Source organism: Neophocaena asiaeorientalis, unplaced genomic scaffold (assembly GCF_003031525.2).
Source record: "Neophocaena asiaeorientalis asiaeorientalis breed wild unplaced genomic scaffold, Neophocaena_asiaeorientalis_V1.1 scaffold118, whole genome shotgun sequence".
Classification (NCBI taxonomy): domain Eukaryota; kingdom Metazoa; phylum Chordata; class Mammalia; order Artiodactyla; family Phocoenidae; genus Neophocaena; species Neophocaena asiaeorientalis.
The window spans coordinates 9,278,986-9,295,375 of NW_020175528.1; the positions used below are offsets into that span (position 1 = coordinate 9,278,986).

General features: G+C 43.0%; 1 pseudogene; it reads left to right on the forward strand.

The window, feature by feature from the left end:
* The first annotated feature begins 1,629 nt into the window (after nt 1–1,629).
* Nucleotides 1,630–2,378, forward strand: LOC112415912 (60S ribosomal protein L7 pseudogene; annotated as a pseudogene).
* The last annotated feature ends 14,012 nt before the right edge of the window (nt 2,379–16,390 follow it).

A 16,390-nucleotide genomic window follows, 5' to 3' on the forward strand; every position in this document is an offset into this window, starting at 1 on the left:
GAAGACAATAGATCAATGTGAAAATGTCTTTTTTAATAATTTTTGATGAAAAAAATCCAGAAGCAAGTATTAATGAATACCATAATTACAACATTGAGGCGGGTGGGAAATGAATAAAAAATACGATGCTAAAGTAATACCAAAAAATAAAATGTCTATATAAAAATAAAATACATAGCTAAATGTCTGTTTATGTACTTAGATCTGTGTAGATCTATAAATGTGTCACATGATAGAGAAATTGAATCACCACCCTCAGAAGCCTAAACCATATTATTTTTTATTTTTTTTTAAACCATATTATTAATATTATTTTGGGTGTGATGAAAGAACTAATTAGCAGTGTTTGGGGGGAAATTTCAAGGTGCTCGGTATTATTCATATAGTCAAGAAATATATATATGTGTGTTATACATATATGTATATAAATTTGGAAAAAATTTTAACATTTTTTTTAAAGAAAAAAAATTGGGGTGTCCACTATGTGCAGGACCAGAAGTGGTCTTTCAAGCCGAGCTTGGAAGAGTTTACCACCTGATAGGACATTCATTGGTTGACGATGTCATTCAACTCCTCCCTCGGCCCAAATAAGTCCCAGATCTGGTTACACCAGCTGTTCAAGCCACCTCTCTTCCCCTGTCTTATTTGTCATGTTGACAGGAGCCAAGCATATACAAGCTCTACTGTTATCTCTCTGTCTCAGAACTGTCCAGACTCAAGTGAGGTCACTTTTCGTGCCTGGTAAAGAAAAGTCAACCGTGGTTTGGAGGCAAGGAGACAAAGAAAGGACCAGCCAAACCAAGACAAGGTGGAGGGAGGGCCCAGGAGGCAAATGCTGCTCCACGAGAGAGCTAACCCTACAGGCATGAGTTCAACTCACACATGCTTAAAAACAACAAAGGTTTCCTTTAAAAATATATATTTGAGGGCTTCCCTGGTGGCGCAGTGATTAAGAATCCGCCTGCTAATGCAGGGATCGTGGGTTCGAGCCCTGGTCTGGGAAGATCCCTCGTGCCGCGGAGCAACTAAGCCCGTGTGCCACAACTACTGAGCCCACGTGCCACAGCTACTGAAGCCCGCGCGCCTAGAGCCCGTGCTCCACAAGAGAAGCCACCGCAATGAGAAGCCCACGCACCACGACGAAGAGTAGCCCCCCTCGTCGCAAGCCCGCACGTAGCAACAAAGACCCAACTCAGCAAAAAACTAAATAAATAAAAAGATTGGCTTATAAAAATAAATTAATTAATTAAATAAAAATATATATTTGCATATAATCTTGGATCAGAGGGTGAATTTATTCTCATGTAGTGTCTGCCATACAGTAACTCCTAATTTGACCATATGACTGTAGACATTTCCCCCTAGTCAAAATAATTAAAAGTTATTAGTATTTCAATTGTCACAATAAGAGTGAATAATATTTGTATAATACTTTACAGACTACAAAACAATTTCACATGTACAGTCACACATGAATCTCACAGTAACTCTGTAAGAATTGGCAGGTAAGCCTTACTGGAACACCTATTTTACAGATAAGAAAACAAAGGTTCAGATAAATTCGTGTCTTGCCGAAGGTCATCGAGTTGTAACAAAAGAGCCAGAACTCAGCTCTTTCCGGCTGGAACCATGGAGGGTGCGGAAGAGAAGAAAAAGAAGGTTCCTGCTGTGCCAGAAACCCTTAAGAAAAAGCGAAAGAATTTTTCAGAGCTTAAGATCAAGCGCCTGAGAAAGAAATTGGCCCAAAAGATGCTTCGAAAGGCAAGGAGGAAGCTTATCTATGAAAAAGCTAAGCACGATCACAAGGAATACAGGCAGATGTATAGAACTGAAATTCGCATGGCTAGGATGGCAGGAAAAGCCAGCAACTTCTACGTAGCCACGGAACCCAAATCGGCGTTTGTCATCAGGATCAGAGGTATCGACGGTGTGAGCCCAAAGGTTCGAAAGGTGTTGCAGCTTCTCCGACTCCATCAGATTTTCAATGGCACTTCTGTGAAGCTCGACGAGGCTTCAATTAACATGCTGAGAATTGTGGAACCATACATTGCATGGAGGTACCCAAACCTGAAGTCAGTAAATGAATTGATCTACAAGCGTGGTTATGGCAAAATCAACAAGAAGCGAACTGCCCTGACAGATAACGTGTCGATTGCTCCATCTCTTGGCAAATACGGTATTATCTGCATGGAGGATCTGATTCATGAGATCTATACTGTTGGAAAACGTTTGCGTTCAAAGAAGCAAACGACTTCCTGTGGCCCTTCAAATTGTCTTCATGAGGTGGAATGAAGAAAATGACCACCCGTTTTGTTGAAGGTGGAGATGCTGGCAACAGGGAAGACCAGATCAACAGGCTTATTAGAAGGATGAACTAAGGTATCTACCATGATTACTTCTGTAATCTGGCCAGTGAATAAACAGTGACTGCTTTCAAATTGAAAAAAAGAGCCAGAACTCAAACTGTCTAGTGCCTCCAGGCTTTCAAATTATATTTCTCTTATATCTTCTTAACTGAATCAGAGTCTTAATTGCTTCTTCCTTTGTGAGCATTACAGAATTCTGTCTGTTCCTCAAAAAAAAAAAGAGAGAGAGAGGATATTTTTAAAGTTTTTTCTCCTCCACTGACTTACAGTATCATTTCACAAACGCTTTGTCATCTAATGGCCATTCAATGCACAGAAGATTGAAGTTTAGTTGTCTCTTCCCTCTCATTAAATAAATGAAAAGTCAAATGTGTTGGAGGGAACTTAAAGTGCAATCAAGTCCTGATTAATGGAGTGCTTATGTGTATTAAAGAACCCCTTCTGTGTTGTGAATCATCACTACTAATTAATATGGAACAGGCAGTCCCTGCTTCTTTTTTTTTTTTTAAAGGATTGTAGTCCTTAAGTCGTTTTGTAAATTGGTCGTTTGGAACTCAGAATGCATTTTGTTACAGAAAAAGTATATCACAAATGATGACTAGGCACTGTAGCCTAGCCATTTAACTAGGGGCTCTAACAGCCCCAAATCCTTGGGGGGCCCCCAAACCTCAGTCTGTCCTGATCCTCAGATTGAGTCTTTCTAGATCCTTCAAGGGCTGGTGTGGGGAAAGAGCTCAGAAAACAGGCAGATTTCTTCCTGCAGCAAAGAAGAGGCTCCTACAGGATCAAAGTGTTTCCTGTGAGTCCAGGATTACCTTGTTGGACAAATTCATATTTTCTATGTCATACACTTGCCAGGAATGGGAGGAAAAGTTAAGACTCCTCTTGGCTGCAGGTAAAAAGTTATGTTCACTTAAGCAAAAGTGAGCAATTACAAGGATACTGCATAGAACCTGTCTCTCTCTCTCTCTCTCTCTTTCTGTCTCCCCTACCCCACTTCTCTCTGCATATCTTCTTCACTCTTCTTTCTGCACCCAGCTTTTTCTGCTCTTCAATCCACATGGCACATGGTTGTCTACACCTCACAATTTCACATATTATACAGTTTCTCTTGAAAGAGAAATGGACTTTTGCCTCAAGTCCAAATTCCCAGGGAAAGGTGTCTGATTGGTTTAGCTTGAATCAGGTATCCATCTGGACTAATCACCTTTAGTGGTAGGTAGGAGGGAGAGCAAGGTCAAAAATAAGTACAATGAACATGATTCTCAAGGGAAGGCAGGAAGCTCTCAGAAAGAAGGCCCAGGCAGAGAAACTCAGAGATGGAATAGCTGCCTGTGTTCATATGCTTGGCATTTCTTAGCAGGAACAAAAATCTTTTAGCTCTTTTTTTTCTTTGTTTGCTTTTTTGGGTTTTTTTTTTTGCATTATGCGGGCCTCTCACTGTTGTGGCCTCTCCCGTTGCGGAGCACAGGCTCCGGACGCGCAGGCTCAGCGGCCATGGCTCACGGGCCCAGCCGCTCCGCGGCATGCGGGATCTTCCCGGACCGGGGCACGAACCCGTGTCCCCTGAATCGGCATGCGGACTGTCAACCACCGCGCCACCAGGGAAGCCCCAAAAATCTTTTAGCTCTTTACCTTTTAGAAACAAATCACCAACAAAATACTTAGAGGTATCACATGATGCCCTTACAGCCAAACAATTTTAGGACTAAACGGGCACCAACCTAGTGGCTGCACATTGCAGTTCTACTGAGTCATCATCTCCCATTTTGGAGGCAAAGATTTCAGGCAAGAGACATCTTATTGTTCATTCTGTGAATTTCCTCCCACCTGCCATTGTTTTTGTGTTTCACAGGAGAGAAAATAATCTGAAAATATTTGAAAAGGGACTTAGAACACCTTGATGAAATGCCAAAAAGAAAAAAAAAAAAACTGAAGGAGAAGATCCCTGAGAAGTAGCCACCACCTTACTAAAAATTTCTGTAACTACTGTCTATTAAACTGCCAATCAGGGGCTTCCCTGGTGGCACAGTGGTTAAGAATCTGCCTGCAGGAGACACGGGTTCGAGCCCTGGTCTGGGAAGATCCCACATGCCACGGAGCAACTAAGCCTGTGCGCCACAACTACTGAGCCTTCGCTCTAGAGCCCGTGAGCCACAACTAATGAAGCCCGCGTGTCTAGAGCCTGCGCTCCACAACAAGGGAAGCCATCACAATGAGAAGCCTGTGCACTGCAACAAGAGAAAGCCCGCGTGCAGCAATGAAGACCCAACGCAGCCAAAAATAAATAAATTAACTAAATTAATTTTAAAAAAACTGCCAATCAAGGCTCTTTCTGGTATTGATTGTACAGCCAGGAGCTCCAGGTTAGAGATGATAATATAATTCAGCCTGGCTAGTAGACACTGCATCAACATCTGTAAAAATAAAACTTGTTATGGCTTTCAAGGGAAAAAACTCCTCCAGTTTTAGTTTTCTCTTGCAATTGTTAAAAGACTTGGGACTTCCCTGGTGGTCCACTAGCTAAGACTCTGAGCTCCCAATGCAGGGGTCCCGGGTTCAACCCCTGGTCAGGGAACTAGATCCCACATGCCACAACTAAGAGTTCACATGCCGCAACTACAGATTCCATGTGCCGCAACTAAAAGGCCCTCATGCCTCAATGAAGATCCTGCACAGGGCAACCAAGACCCTGCTCAGCCAAATAAATAAGTATTAAAAAAAAAAAAAAGACTGCCTCATTCAATTAAGTATGGCAACTTGTACCTTTCAACGAGGAATGACAAAGTTCTTTGTCTGATTCTGATTTAAATACGTCTCAGGTGAGAAATCTATCTCTTCTATCTGCCCTGGAGATAGGTTATATTGAAGTGTCCAAGAGCTGATGCTTCATTACTTTACATCACAAGTCAAGGTCTTAAATTAGAAGTGATGGATCCCATTCTTAGAATAAAATTAGTCACTAATAGAGAGGGGCCCTTTTGGTGAATTCCCTGACAACTCTGGAGCAATAGTTATATTGATTCTTCCACATAAACTCCCTTAGACACTCTACTCACCAAAAAATGTCACAGGGGTTTCAAAACATTTTGTGTTAGTGTTTGAACATCACAAGAAATAAGTCTCAGTCTGTTTGGTTGAAAAGATAGACATAATCTGGTGGTACATTTCATCCTTGCTAACGAATCTTCCTTTGACTTTCTGCGCAGCTTGGCCAAATGAGTTCGGAGATCAAACTTTACAGCCTCCAAAGCAATTTGCTGGTATGGGAGAGACCCAGCCCATTTTCCCTAAAATTACCAAAAGCCTTCGTGCAGCATCCAAGTGTTTATCTTTAGTCAGTCTTTTCTGTTTCATCACTGCCAGGAGATTTGTTTTTGTAGGAGAGGCAATAAGAACCCCACATATAGGTATTTTCCTACCCAGACTCATTTACTTGCAAGGGAACCTCTTTGGTGGCCACAAAATCTCACCAAGGAAAATCCCAACCAAGTTTATTACTGGGCCAGTTCCATTAATCCACAGCTTGGGGCAGCAGTGTGTAGCTGGTCTGGGAACAAGAGTGCTCTTTTTTACTTATCACAAATCCATCTGAACTCAAAAGGGCCTCACTTAAATCAGGAATTCCTATTCTTCTGGAAATGTCATTTCATCTGAATTAGCAGTTCTGTGGTTTAAAGGCGACAAACAGGATTCTTACCACTAGAGTCCAATGGCCGGGAAAATGGAGGCAACCATAAAAGTAATCCAGGGAAAGTTTGGAGGCGAACTTGCCCTCCTGTAAATAGACAAAATAGACCTCTGTTTCCCTCGTACAAGTTCTAGAAGACACTGACATAACCTGTAACTCCTCTGCAGAGTTAAATGACAGTAAATTGGCCAACAGAGATACCTGTATTGATAGGGTAGGTGTCTGTTTAACCTTCAGGTTTAAACTCTTCATCAAGCAAAAAAAACCCAGAAAAACAGTTGGTTACTTGGAAAAGAACTATTTAGAAGTGTGATTTGTGGGTCAGTTCAGATCCACCAGGAAGTAGATGCCAAGATGGAATTAGAGGAGCAAGAGATGTATTGCAGGAAAAGCCTCTAAAGAACGGAGGGGAGAAGGAAGAAAAGCAGGCAGGATTGCAATGCAGATATGACACCTGTGAATGGAGGAAAGAAGGAAGGAGGATTGGGTGTGAAGAGCTTCAGACTATAGTGCAACCCTGAGAAAGTCCTGACCCAGCTGATGGGGAACTTCAAGGCAATCCTTGACTGACAGGTGGCCCACGTGGGCAGGAAGGGCCCAGCTTTAGCACCCTGCTGAGTGCAGTCACTGGCAGGCTGAGGAGAGCATGGCCTTCAGCAGTGAATTTCAAAGATGCAGCAGCTGGGGCTGTTAGCTCCCTGCCCTCCTCACAGGAGATTCTCTGTCGAAGGGAGCCCTAAGCAGTGAACCCACATGGTTTTCACCCTGGTCTATACAGACTGCATCACATGGGCAGACTTCTCTATCCATTTTCAGGGTACAGTTCTTTCCAAGTTCCTGTGGACCTCTCCTCTTGAGGGGAAACTTAGAAGAGGCAGTTTAGTGACCCAAACCACAGTCCCCATGCTGCAGTTAGTCTTGAGGCCATAACTGGCATTTATCTTCTCTCTCCTCAACTATCCACTCTGAAGACTCCACATCCTACTCTATCACCTTTGCAGGAGTTGATAGCTCCCTTATCTGGTAGTGCAACTCAGACCTTCATTCTTCGGGGGCCCAAGCCCTTGGAATCGGACCCTTCTCAGAGTGAGGATGTTGTGTAAGTCCATCCACAGTTATAACTGAGAAAACGAATCCACAGAGGTACCAAGTAGATCACCTGGTTGTGCACATTTCTCCCTCCCCCTTGCCCTCCCAGGGCAATATCAGCCTTAGCTCCTCCCACTGCTCAGGGTCATTGGTTCTGGCTGGAATGATGGCAACTCTTCTCTCCTGTTGGTCCTGGACACAGGAGTCTAAAGTGCCTGTGTGGCATTCATAGATTATAGTTCAATCAGACCATTATGTCACGTAGTGCACTCCCACTGGGGACCTGGACCTCTAACCCTACAGAGCCCTAAGTTGTGAGGATGGGAAGCACAGAATTCCCCAATGGGTCACTAGGAGTGATGTTAAATGGGCCTTCTTTTGTTGCCACCCCTTCATTCTTGTACCCGTGCATTCTTCCTACAAGTGACATAATATCAAATAAACGTCTCTGGTTTGGTGTATACGTTGCACTCTGTAGGATGACACCTTATCCCTGCAGAGTCTTGCTTACAAGCTGGTGCTTTAGCTGTGCCTTCTGTCTACCAGTTTAGCTAATTCTATATGTTGAAGTATGTAATATAACCAGTGGATTCTATAGCTAAGGGGTAATTTCTGCGCCTCCTCTGCTGCAAAGTGGGTTTCGTGATCGGATGCTATATTGCGTGGGATTTTATGCTAATGAATCAGGCATTCTGTAAGTTTCCAGATAGCAGTGCTGACTGAGGCTCTGTGGGCAGGGAAGGCAAATTCATACCCCAAATAGGCATACATTCCTGTGCAGGCTGGATGGAGGGGGCCCACTGCAGTCAACTTGCCAAGTGGCTGGTTGGACTCTTCCAGGAATACTGCCACATTGGATGCTCAGTCTCTGTTTTTGGTACACTGGACATTTAGAAGCAGCAGGAACTAGATCAGCTTTGGCAAATGGGAGTCCATACTGTTGGGCCCATAGTCTCTATCTCCAACACCTTTCACTTGTCCATCGTGTCCATTCTGGGGTGGTTGAGGGCAAAGAATGGCTAATGTCAACTGGCCAAGTCCATTTTGTCTACTTGGTTTTTTAGGGCCTCTTCAGTGGTTAATACTTTGGGGTGGGCATTAATACGTAACACAGAATCTTCACGCTTCATGCCCACTTTCATATATCCATCTACATGCCCCTGCTTCTGACCTTTGTCAAAATCCTCCAGTGCTTTCCCTTTCAGAGTCACTGCACAGGAAAGTATATGTATTCACATCTCAAGCGGTTACCTCTCCTTCCATACAAAGTGAATGACCTTGCAATGCTTGAAGCTCTACCCACTGGGAAGTTTATGAGCCACTGTCCATTTTTGTCTTGCACCCACATACAGAGCCAACCTATCCATAAGCTAACCCTAGCTTTGAATTTTTTGTCCCCCTTCAGCTGGTTGGGAACCTACAGAGAGTGAAGGCAGCTGGTGCATCCATAGCGGATGACATGGGTGTCTGGGATACCTGCTAATGCAGTTTGCTCACACCCTCTGGTCCTGCTCGGGCTCAATCCTGGACGTACCATTTCCATTTTATGATGGATTGCTCTTGGGTCTGCCCAACTTTGTAACTCGGTAGACCAAATACAACCCAGTTTATAATAGACAGTTCTAAATGTATGCTCACATGTTACCCCATGGCCAACTGCTCCATCTCTACCAGGGCCTGGTAACATACCAGTGAGCTATTTCTGAAAAGATGTAAAACTCTCTGCTGCAGATGGCATGGCCCAGCTCTAGAAATCTTAGAGTCTGTGTTGTGATTCTCTTACTGGGGTTTGCTATAAATTCCACACTGTATCATTTCCCACCTCCAACATTATAGGCTCTGCCAGGGAGTATGGTCAAGTAACGGGGCTGCTTACACCCTGTACTTGCTATAGAGCCCTTTCTTGCTCTAGGCCTCACTCAAAGATAGCGCCTTCCATGTCACCTGGGATTTGGGCTGCAATAGCATTCTTAGATATGGAATATGTTGCCCCCAGTACATGAAGAAGCCCACCACGCATCGTGGTTCCTTCTTTAGAGTAAGAGATGCAAGATGCAGTATTTTGTATTTTACTTTGGAGAGGTTTTCCCGGAGTACCCTTGACGACTGAACCCTTAAAAACCTCACTGAGGTTCAGATCCCTGAATCTTCATAGGTTTGTCTCCCATCCTCAGGTGTACATGTCTCCTACCAAGGCTGCCAGCACCCTAGCCCCATCATGGTCATTTACCTAATCAGCACACTGTCACTGATGTAATGGATCGATGTGATGTTCTCGGGGACGTTTAGATGGTCCGGCTCTGTATCTGAACCCCACATAACAGAGGGTGGAGAATTAACATATCCCTGGGGCAAAACTATAAATAAATGTTGTCTATTCCAAAGGAATGCAAACTGGTTCTGATCCTCTTTTCTTTTTTAAATTTATTTATTTTTGGCTGCATTGGGTCTTTGTTGCTGCGCGCGGGCTTTCTCTAGTTGCGGCGAGTGGGCGCTACTCTTCATTGCGGTGCGCGGGCTTCTCACTGCGGTGGCTTCTTTTGTTACAGAGCATGGGCTCTAGGTACACAGACTTCAGTAGTTCTGACTTGCAGGCTGTAGAGCACAGGCTCAGTGGAGAATTAACATATCCCTGGGGCAAAATTATAAATAAATGTTGTCTATTCCAAACGAATGCAAACTGGTTCTGATCCTCTTTTCTTTTTTGTTTTTTAAATTTATTTATTTTTGGCTGCATCGGGTCTTTGTTGCTGCGCGCGGGCTTTCTCTAGTTGCGGCGAGTGGGCGCTACTCTTCATTGCGGTGCGCGGGCTTCTCACTGCGGTGGCTTCTTTTGTTACAGAGCATGGGCTCTAGGTACACAGACTTCAGTAGTTCTGACTTGCAGGCTGTAGAGCACAGGCTCAGTAGTTGTGGCACACGGGCTTAGCTGCTCCACGGCATGTGGGATCTTCCCAGACCAGGGCTCGAAACTGTGTCCCCTGTATTGGCAGGAGGATTCTTAACCACTGAGCCACCAGGGAAGCCCTGATCCTCCTTTCTTTCTTTCTTTTTTTAAAAATGATTTTATTCATATATATGCACCTAACATTTTATTCTGGTTAGAGTTTATTTTATTTATTTATTTACTTATACGTTTTGTTTTGTTTAACATCTTTATTGGAGTATAATTGCTTTACAATGGAGTGTTAGTTTCTGCTGTATAACAAAGTGAATCAGCTATACACATACATATATCCCCATATCTCCTCCCTCTTGCGTCTCCCTCCCACTCTCCCTATCCCACCCCTTTAGGTGGTCACAAAGCACCGAGCTGATCTCCCTGTGCTATGTGGCTGCTTCTCACTAGCTATCTATTTTACATTTGGTAGTGTATATATGTCCGTGCCACTCTCTCACTTTGTCCCAGCTTACCCTTCCCCCTCCCCATATCCTCAAGTCCATTCTCTAGTAGGTCTGCGTCTTTATTCCTGTCTTGCCCCTAGGTTCTTCATGACCATTTTCTTTTTATTTTCATTTTTAGATTCCATATAGATGTGTTAGCATATGGTATTTGTGTTTCTCTTTCTGACTTACTTCACTCTGTATGACAGACTCTAGGTCCATCCACCTCACTACAAATAACTTAATTTCATTTCTTTTCATGGCTGAGTAATATTCCATTGTATATATATGCCACATCTTTATCCATTCATCTGTTGATGGACACTTAGGTTGCTTCCATGTCCTGGCTATGGTAAATACTGCTGCAATGAATATTATGGTACATGACTCTTTTTGAATTATGGTTTTCTCAGGGTATATGCCCAGTAGTGGGATTGCTGGGTCATATGGTAGTTCTATTTTTAGTTTCTTAAGGAACCTCCATACTGTTCTCCATAGTGGCTGTATCCATTTACATTCCCACCAACAGTGCAAGAGGGTCCCCTTTTCTCCACACCCTCTCCAGTATTTATTGTTTGTAGATTCTTTGATGATGGCCATTCTGACAGGTGTGAGATGAAATCTCATTGCAGTTTCGATTTGCATTTCTCTAATGATTAATGATGTTGAGCATTCTTTCATGTGTTTGTTGGCAATCTGTATATCTTCTTTGGAGAAATGTCTATTTAGGTCTTCTGCCCATTTTTGGATTGGGTTGTTTGTTTTTTTGATATTGAGCTGCATGAGCTGCTTGTAAATTTTGGAGATTAATCCTTTGTCAGTTGCTTCATTTGCAAATATTTTCTCCCATTCGGAGGGTTGTCTTTTCATCTTGTTTATGGTTTCCTTTGCTGTGCAAAAGCTTTGAAGTTTCATTAGGTCCCATTTGTTTATTTTGTTTTTATTTCCATTTCTCTAGGAGGTGGGTCTAAAAGGATCTTGCTGTGATTTATGTCAAAGAGTGTTCTCCCTATGTTTTCCTCTAAGAGTTTTATAGTGTCTGGCCTTATATTTAGGTTTTTAATCCATTTTCAGATTATTTTTGTGTATGGAGTTAGGGAGTGTTCTAATTTCATTCTTTTACATGTAGCTGTCCAGTTTTCCCAGCACCACTTATTGAAGAGGCTGTCTTTTCTCCATTGTATATTCTTGCCTCCTTTATCAAAAATAAGGTGACCATATGTGCATGGGCTTATCTTCGGTCTTTCTATCCTGTTCCACTGATCTATATTTCTGTTTTTGTGCCAGTACCATACTTTCTTGATTACTGTAGCTTTGTAGTATAGTATGAAGTCCAGGAGCCTGATTCCTCCAGCTCCGTTTTTCTTTCTCAAGATTGCTTTGGCTATTCGGGGTCTTTTGTGTTTCCATACAAATTGTGAAATTTTTTCTTCTAGTTCTGTGAAAAATGCCATTGGTAGTTTGATAGGGCTTGCATTGAATCCGTAGATTGCTTTGGGTAGTATAGTCATTTTGCAAAACAACTCATTTGCCAAATCAAACACCTCACACCATGTATCTGAGTCCTTATTCATCTGCTGTAGCAAGGATAACGTGGCTGGCATCGCAACTGCAATCATGGCTATGGCTTGATTGAGCACACGGTATCAATAGTCATTTTCTGTGATCCAGATGGTGAATTAAACAGCAATATAATCAGGACCACCCACTCCCCTGCATCCTTTGGATCTCTAATGACAGCACGTATCTTTACCACCCCCTCTCCCACTCTTACCTTCAGGATGCAATTTTGGTTTTGATTTGCTGTCTTGCTGGGAGTGGACAGTTCCTCGGGGTGCCATTTCAGAGGATTGTACTTGACCTTCCCCACTGTGATAACTCTTACCCCACAGGCCAACAGCCAATGGGAAGATTAGTCCAACTGCCAAGTGGATCAATCCCAATTATATACTCAAATACAGAGGAAATGGCCATCAGATGGGTCTGCAGACCCAGGGAATCCACTGTAAGTCAGACTGCCAGAACTCCATTTTATTTATTTATTTTAACTGTGGGGAAACGGGCATGACAATGCTTCAGGTCTCCAAATGTCAACACCAACTCAGAACCTGTATCCAATAATCCTTGAAGTGTTTGAGTATTCTCCTTTCTCCAAGAAAATAGCCATAGATTCCCTTGGAAATGACTGAGAATCCTTACAGCATTACTTGCCATGGTGTTCCAGGGCTCCTGAAGACGTGGCTACCTCTTCAGTCAATGGATTACTGATTAATAATTGGCTCAGACCCAGGAACTGAGCGAGAGATCGTGACTTTTTATGGGGGCAACCAGTCTCAGCCCCCTGCTCCTTCATTCTTGTCTCATTCTGATTGTAGATATTAAGTAGTACCCCTCAAGTCATGGACAACACCTAGAATGTGAAGAAGCTATGAAATACCTTAAATGCTATCTTAAATGTCAAAGGTGACTTATTTAAAAGTCAATCTTGGGCTTCCCTGGTGGCGCAGTGGTTGAGAGTCCGCCTGCCGAATCAGGGGACACAGGTTCGTGCCCTGGTCCAGGAAGATCCTACATGCCGTGGAGCGGCTGGGCCCGTGAGCCATGGCCGCTGAGCCTGCACGTCCGGAGCCTGTGCTCCGCAACGGGAGAAGGCCACAACAGTGAGAGGCCCGTGTACCACAAAAAAAAATAAAAAATAAAAAAAAAATAAAAGTTTTCAACTTAATAGTCCAAAATATTTAAAGCCATGAACTTCCACTTTTACATACAACCCAAACAGAAATGTTTATGTATGTTCACTCAGAGACATGAACTAGAATATTCATTGTTCACAGCAGTGAAAACTTCAAATAGGAAACACCCAAAAATCCTTAAAGAGTGGATTGAATAAATACACAATGAGGCACTATGCAGCAACAGAACGTAGAATATTTTAGACTGAACAACTACAAACATAACACAGATAAATCTTACATATACAATATTGAACAAAAGAAGGTAAACATTCAAGAATATATACTGTAGAATTACATGCATATAAATTATAAAAACAGGAAAAGCAAATCTGTGCTGTTTGAAGTCAAGATAGTGATCACCCTTGGCAGGAGAGGAGTGCCCGGAAGGGATTACAGAGAGTGGGGTGCTTCTGGGTACTGGAAATGTTTTGCTTCTTGATCTGGGTACTGGTTCCATGGTTATGTTCAGCCTGTGAAAGTTAATCAAACTGTACACTCATGATATGTGCACTTTTTGTACGTAGTATATCGTGTTTCAACCAGAAAGTTCAAAATGTATATTTAAAACCACAAGATACTGAAGGGGAACTTCAGAATACAACCTTTTGGATTTCTTAATGTAAATCAGTAGTTCCCAAACATGGAGAAGCATCACAGTCACCCTTTCTCCAACCTAGAGAACCGCTGGGGTAGAGAACAGTAATTTAAGTGTGTTAGGAGCAGGGTGAGGCTGACTAGGTGGGTTTTCACGATCCATAGCAGAATATGGTCAAAGAAGCATTCCTGGGTTTCTTAGCCTCCTACACTCTGGCCACTTCAGAGTGCTTCCTAAATTATACAGCATATGGAAGTTCTAGCCAACTGCTTGGTCTTTACTCCTGGGGACAGCACCTGACCCTAGTCTCAGTTCCTTTCCAATCCTGGTCAAAGTAGCTGGACAGTTCTAATGGACATCTGATGTTTTCATCTGTCTTGCATTTCCCCCCTCCTTCTGAAAATAGAGCACTTCTGTTCCTAAGGAGGACCCATTCCAAGGAGATTAGGTGAGCCTGACCCCCACCCTAACCCTCTAGCCTTAGAAGTAGGACTATGACTTAGGTCTAGCCAATCAGAGTTCTGCCTAGGTCTTTTTTACCTGCAATGTCTAGAGACTTAGCTTCTTTACACTGAAGCCACAAGCAAGGAAGGTACAAGTCTGGCCACTGTAGCATAAATCATGGACTCCACATGCAAGAAGCCAGTGTAGAGTAAAGACAATTAGAGCCAAGTGAACATTAAGGACAGGACAAGAGATAGATCTCCAAAGATATTGTTTGAGCTCCTGGATTTAACCATTCCTGAAATCCACAACTATACAGTTATAGGACCAGTAAATTCCTATTATTGTATGAATTGATGTGAGTCCATTTCTGTTCCTTGAAACTGAACTGATGACTAATACCTAGAATAAAACAAACCAAAAAAAAAAAAAAAAAAAAAAAAAAAAAAAAAAAAAGGAAAAAACGCTTAAATGCCTCTTTACCCTCTTTCCTTAAGCTTAGAAAAAGCCATAAACTTACCTGTTTCCTCTATTTGGGGCCCACCATGGTCCTTTAGTTCCTCTGTGACACAAAAGGATTTTAATGAGGCCCTGCATATTCAAGGAAGTACTTTTTAATATAAAAAACCCCAAGCATTTTGCCACACAGCCATTTTCAGTTCCTGAATTTTATCATCCTTGCACTCTACCCCTCCACTATGGAGAAATCCACGCCTCATTAATAGGAACAGAAGGAACATGACAGATGGCTATACCTCAGGTGGCCATTCTCCCCTCTGCTCTGTATGTTTTCTTTATTTTATTTTATTTTATTTATTTATTTTTTGCTGCATTGTTTCTACATTGCTGCACGAGGGCTTTCTCTAGTTGTGGCAAGAGGGTACTACTCTTCATTGCAGTGCACGGGCTTCTCATTGAGTTGGCTTCTCACTGCAGTGGCTTCTCTTGTTGTGGAGCACAGGTTCTAGGTGTGCAAGCTCAGTAGTTGTGGCGCACAGGCTTTGTTACTCCGTGGCATGTGGGATCTTCCCGTACCAGGGCTTGAACCCTTGTCCCCTGCATTGGCAGGCGGATTCTCAACCACTGGGCCACCAGGGAAGTCCCTGTATGTTTTCTTTTGTCTAACATGTTTAATTTTTTCTTTCACCATTCATCCTGTTTGGCATTTCAATGGTGACTCCTTTCCTTCTGATATAGATCTTTTCTTTAGTACTGGTCCTTCACACTTACTAGGTCCCTGACCTGGAGTAAAATGGGCCCAAGAACAAAGTCTAATGAGGCAAGGTCTTGGCCTGTGTCTAGAGGCCAGTCTTGGAAAATGGGAGGGAAGCCTCCCTCAGCAGCCAGTGGCTACAGTATGAGAAATGGAATATTTCCTGATAAAAATCATGGAGGGCTTAACTTCCTTATAGCCAGAGCATCTCAGTCTTACCTATTCAGTCCCACCCTCTTAGAAGTGTCTCTAGATGGAGACAGACCTTAATAGCACTAACCACACTCCTGTCACCTTGCTATCATTTTTAGAGCCTCATGGGAATGTCTGGATATTCAGGAAAATGAAGACCCACTTCTTGGCCTTCTCACCACCACTCTAAGAGTATTTAGGGTTGGGCAGCAGACCTGGGCACCGGAACTCTGGAATCCTTATGGTTCCAGGGTTATCATTTTAAAGCATTTTTACATTAAAATCATTTAAAAGGCCAGTGATATTAAAGTAAGTGTTTCAGATATCTCTTCCTGCAAAACAAGCCACCCCAAGCTTAGTGGTGTAAAATGATCAAAGTGGTTTGTTTGTTTATATCTCTCATGGTCCTGGGAGTTGACTGAGCTCAGCTTGGTGGTCATCTCTCAAGGGATCTCATATAATTGATGCCAGGTGGTGGCTGGGGTTGGAGTCATCTCAAAGGCTGCCTCACTCACATGTCTGGTACTGATTCTGGCTGTTGTCTGAGGCCGTAGCTGAGACTGTCAACTGGAACGCCTACAAGTGGCCTCTCCACGTGGCCTGGGTCTCTTCACACTACGGCATGTGGGATCTTCCCAGACCAGGGCTCGAACCCGTGTCCCCTGCATTGGAAGGCAGATT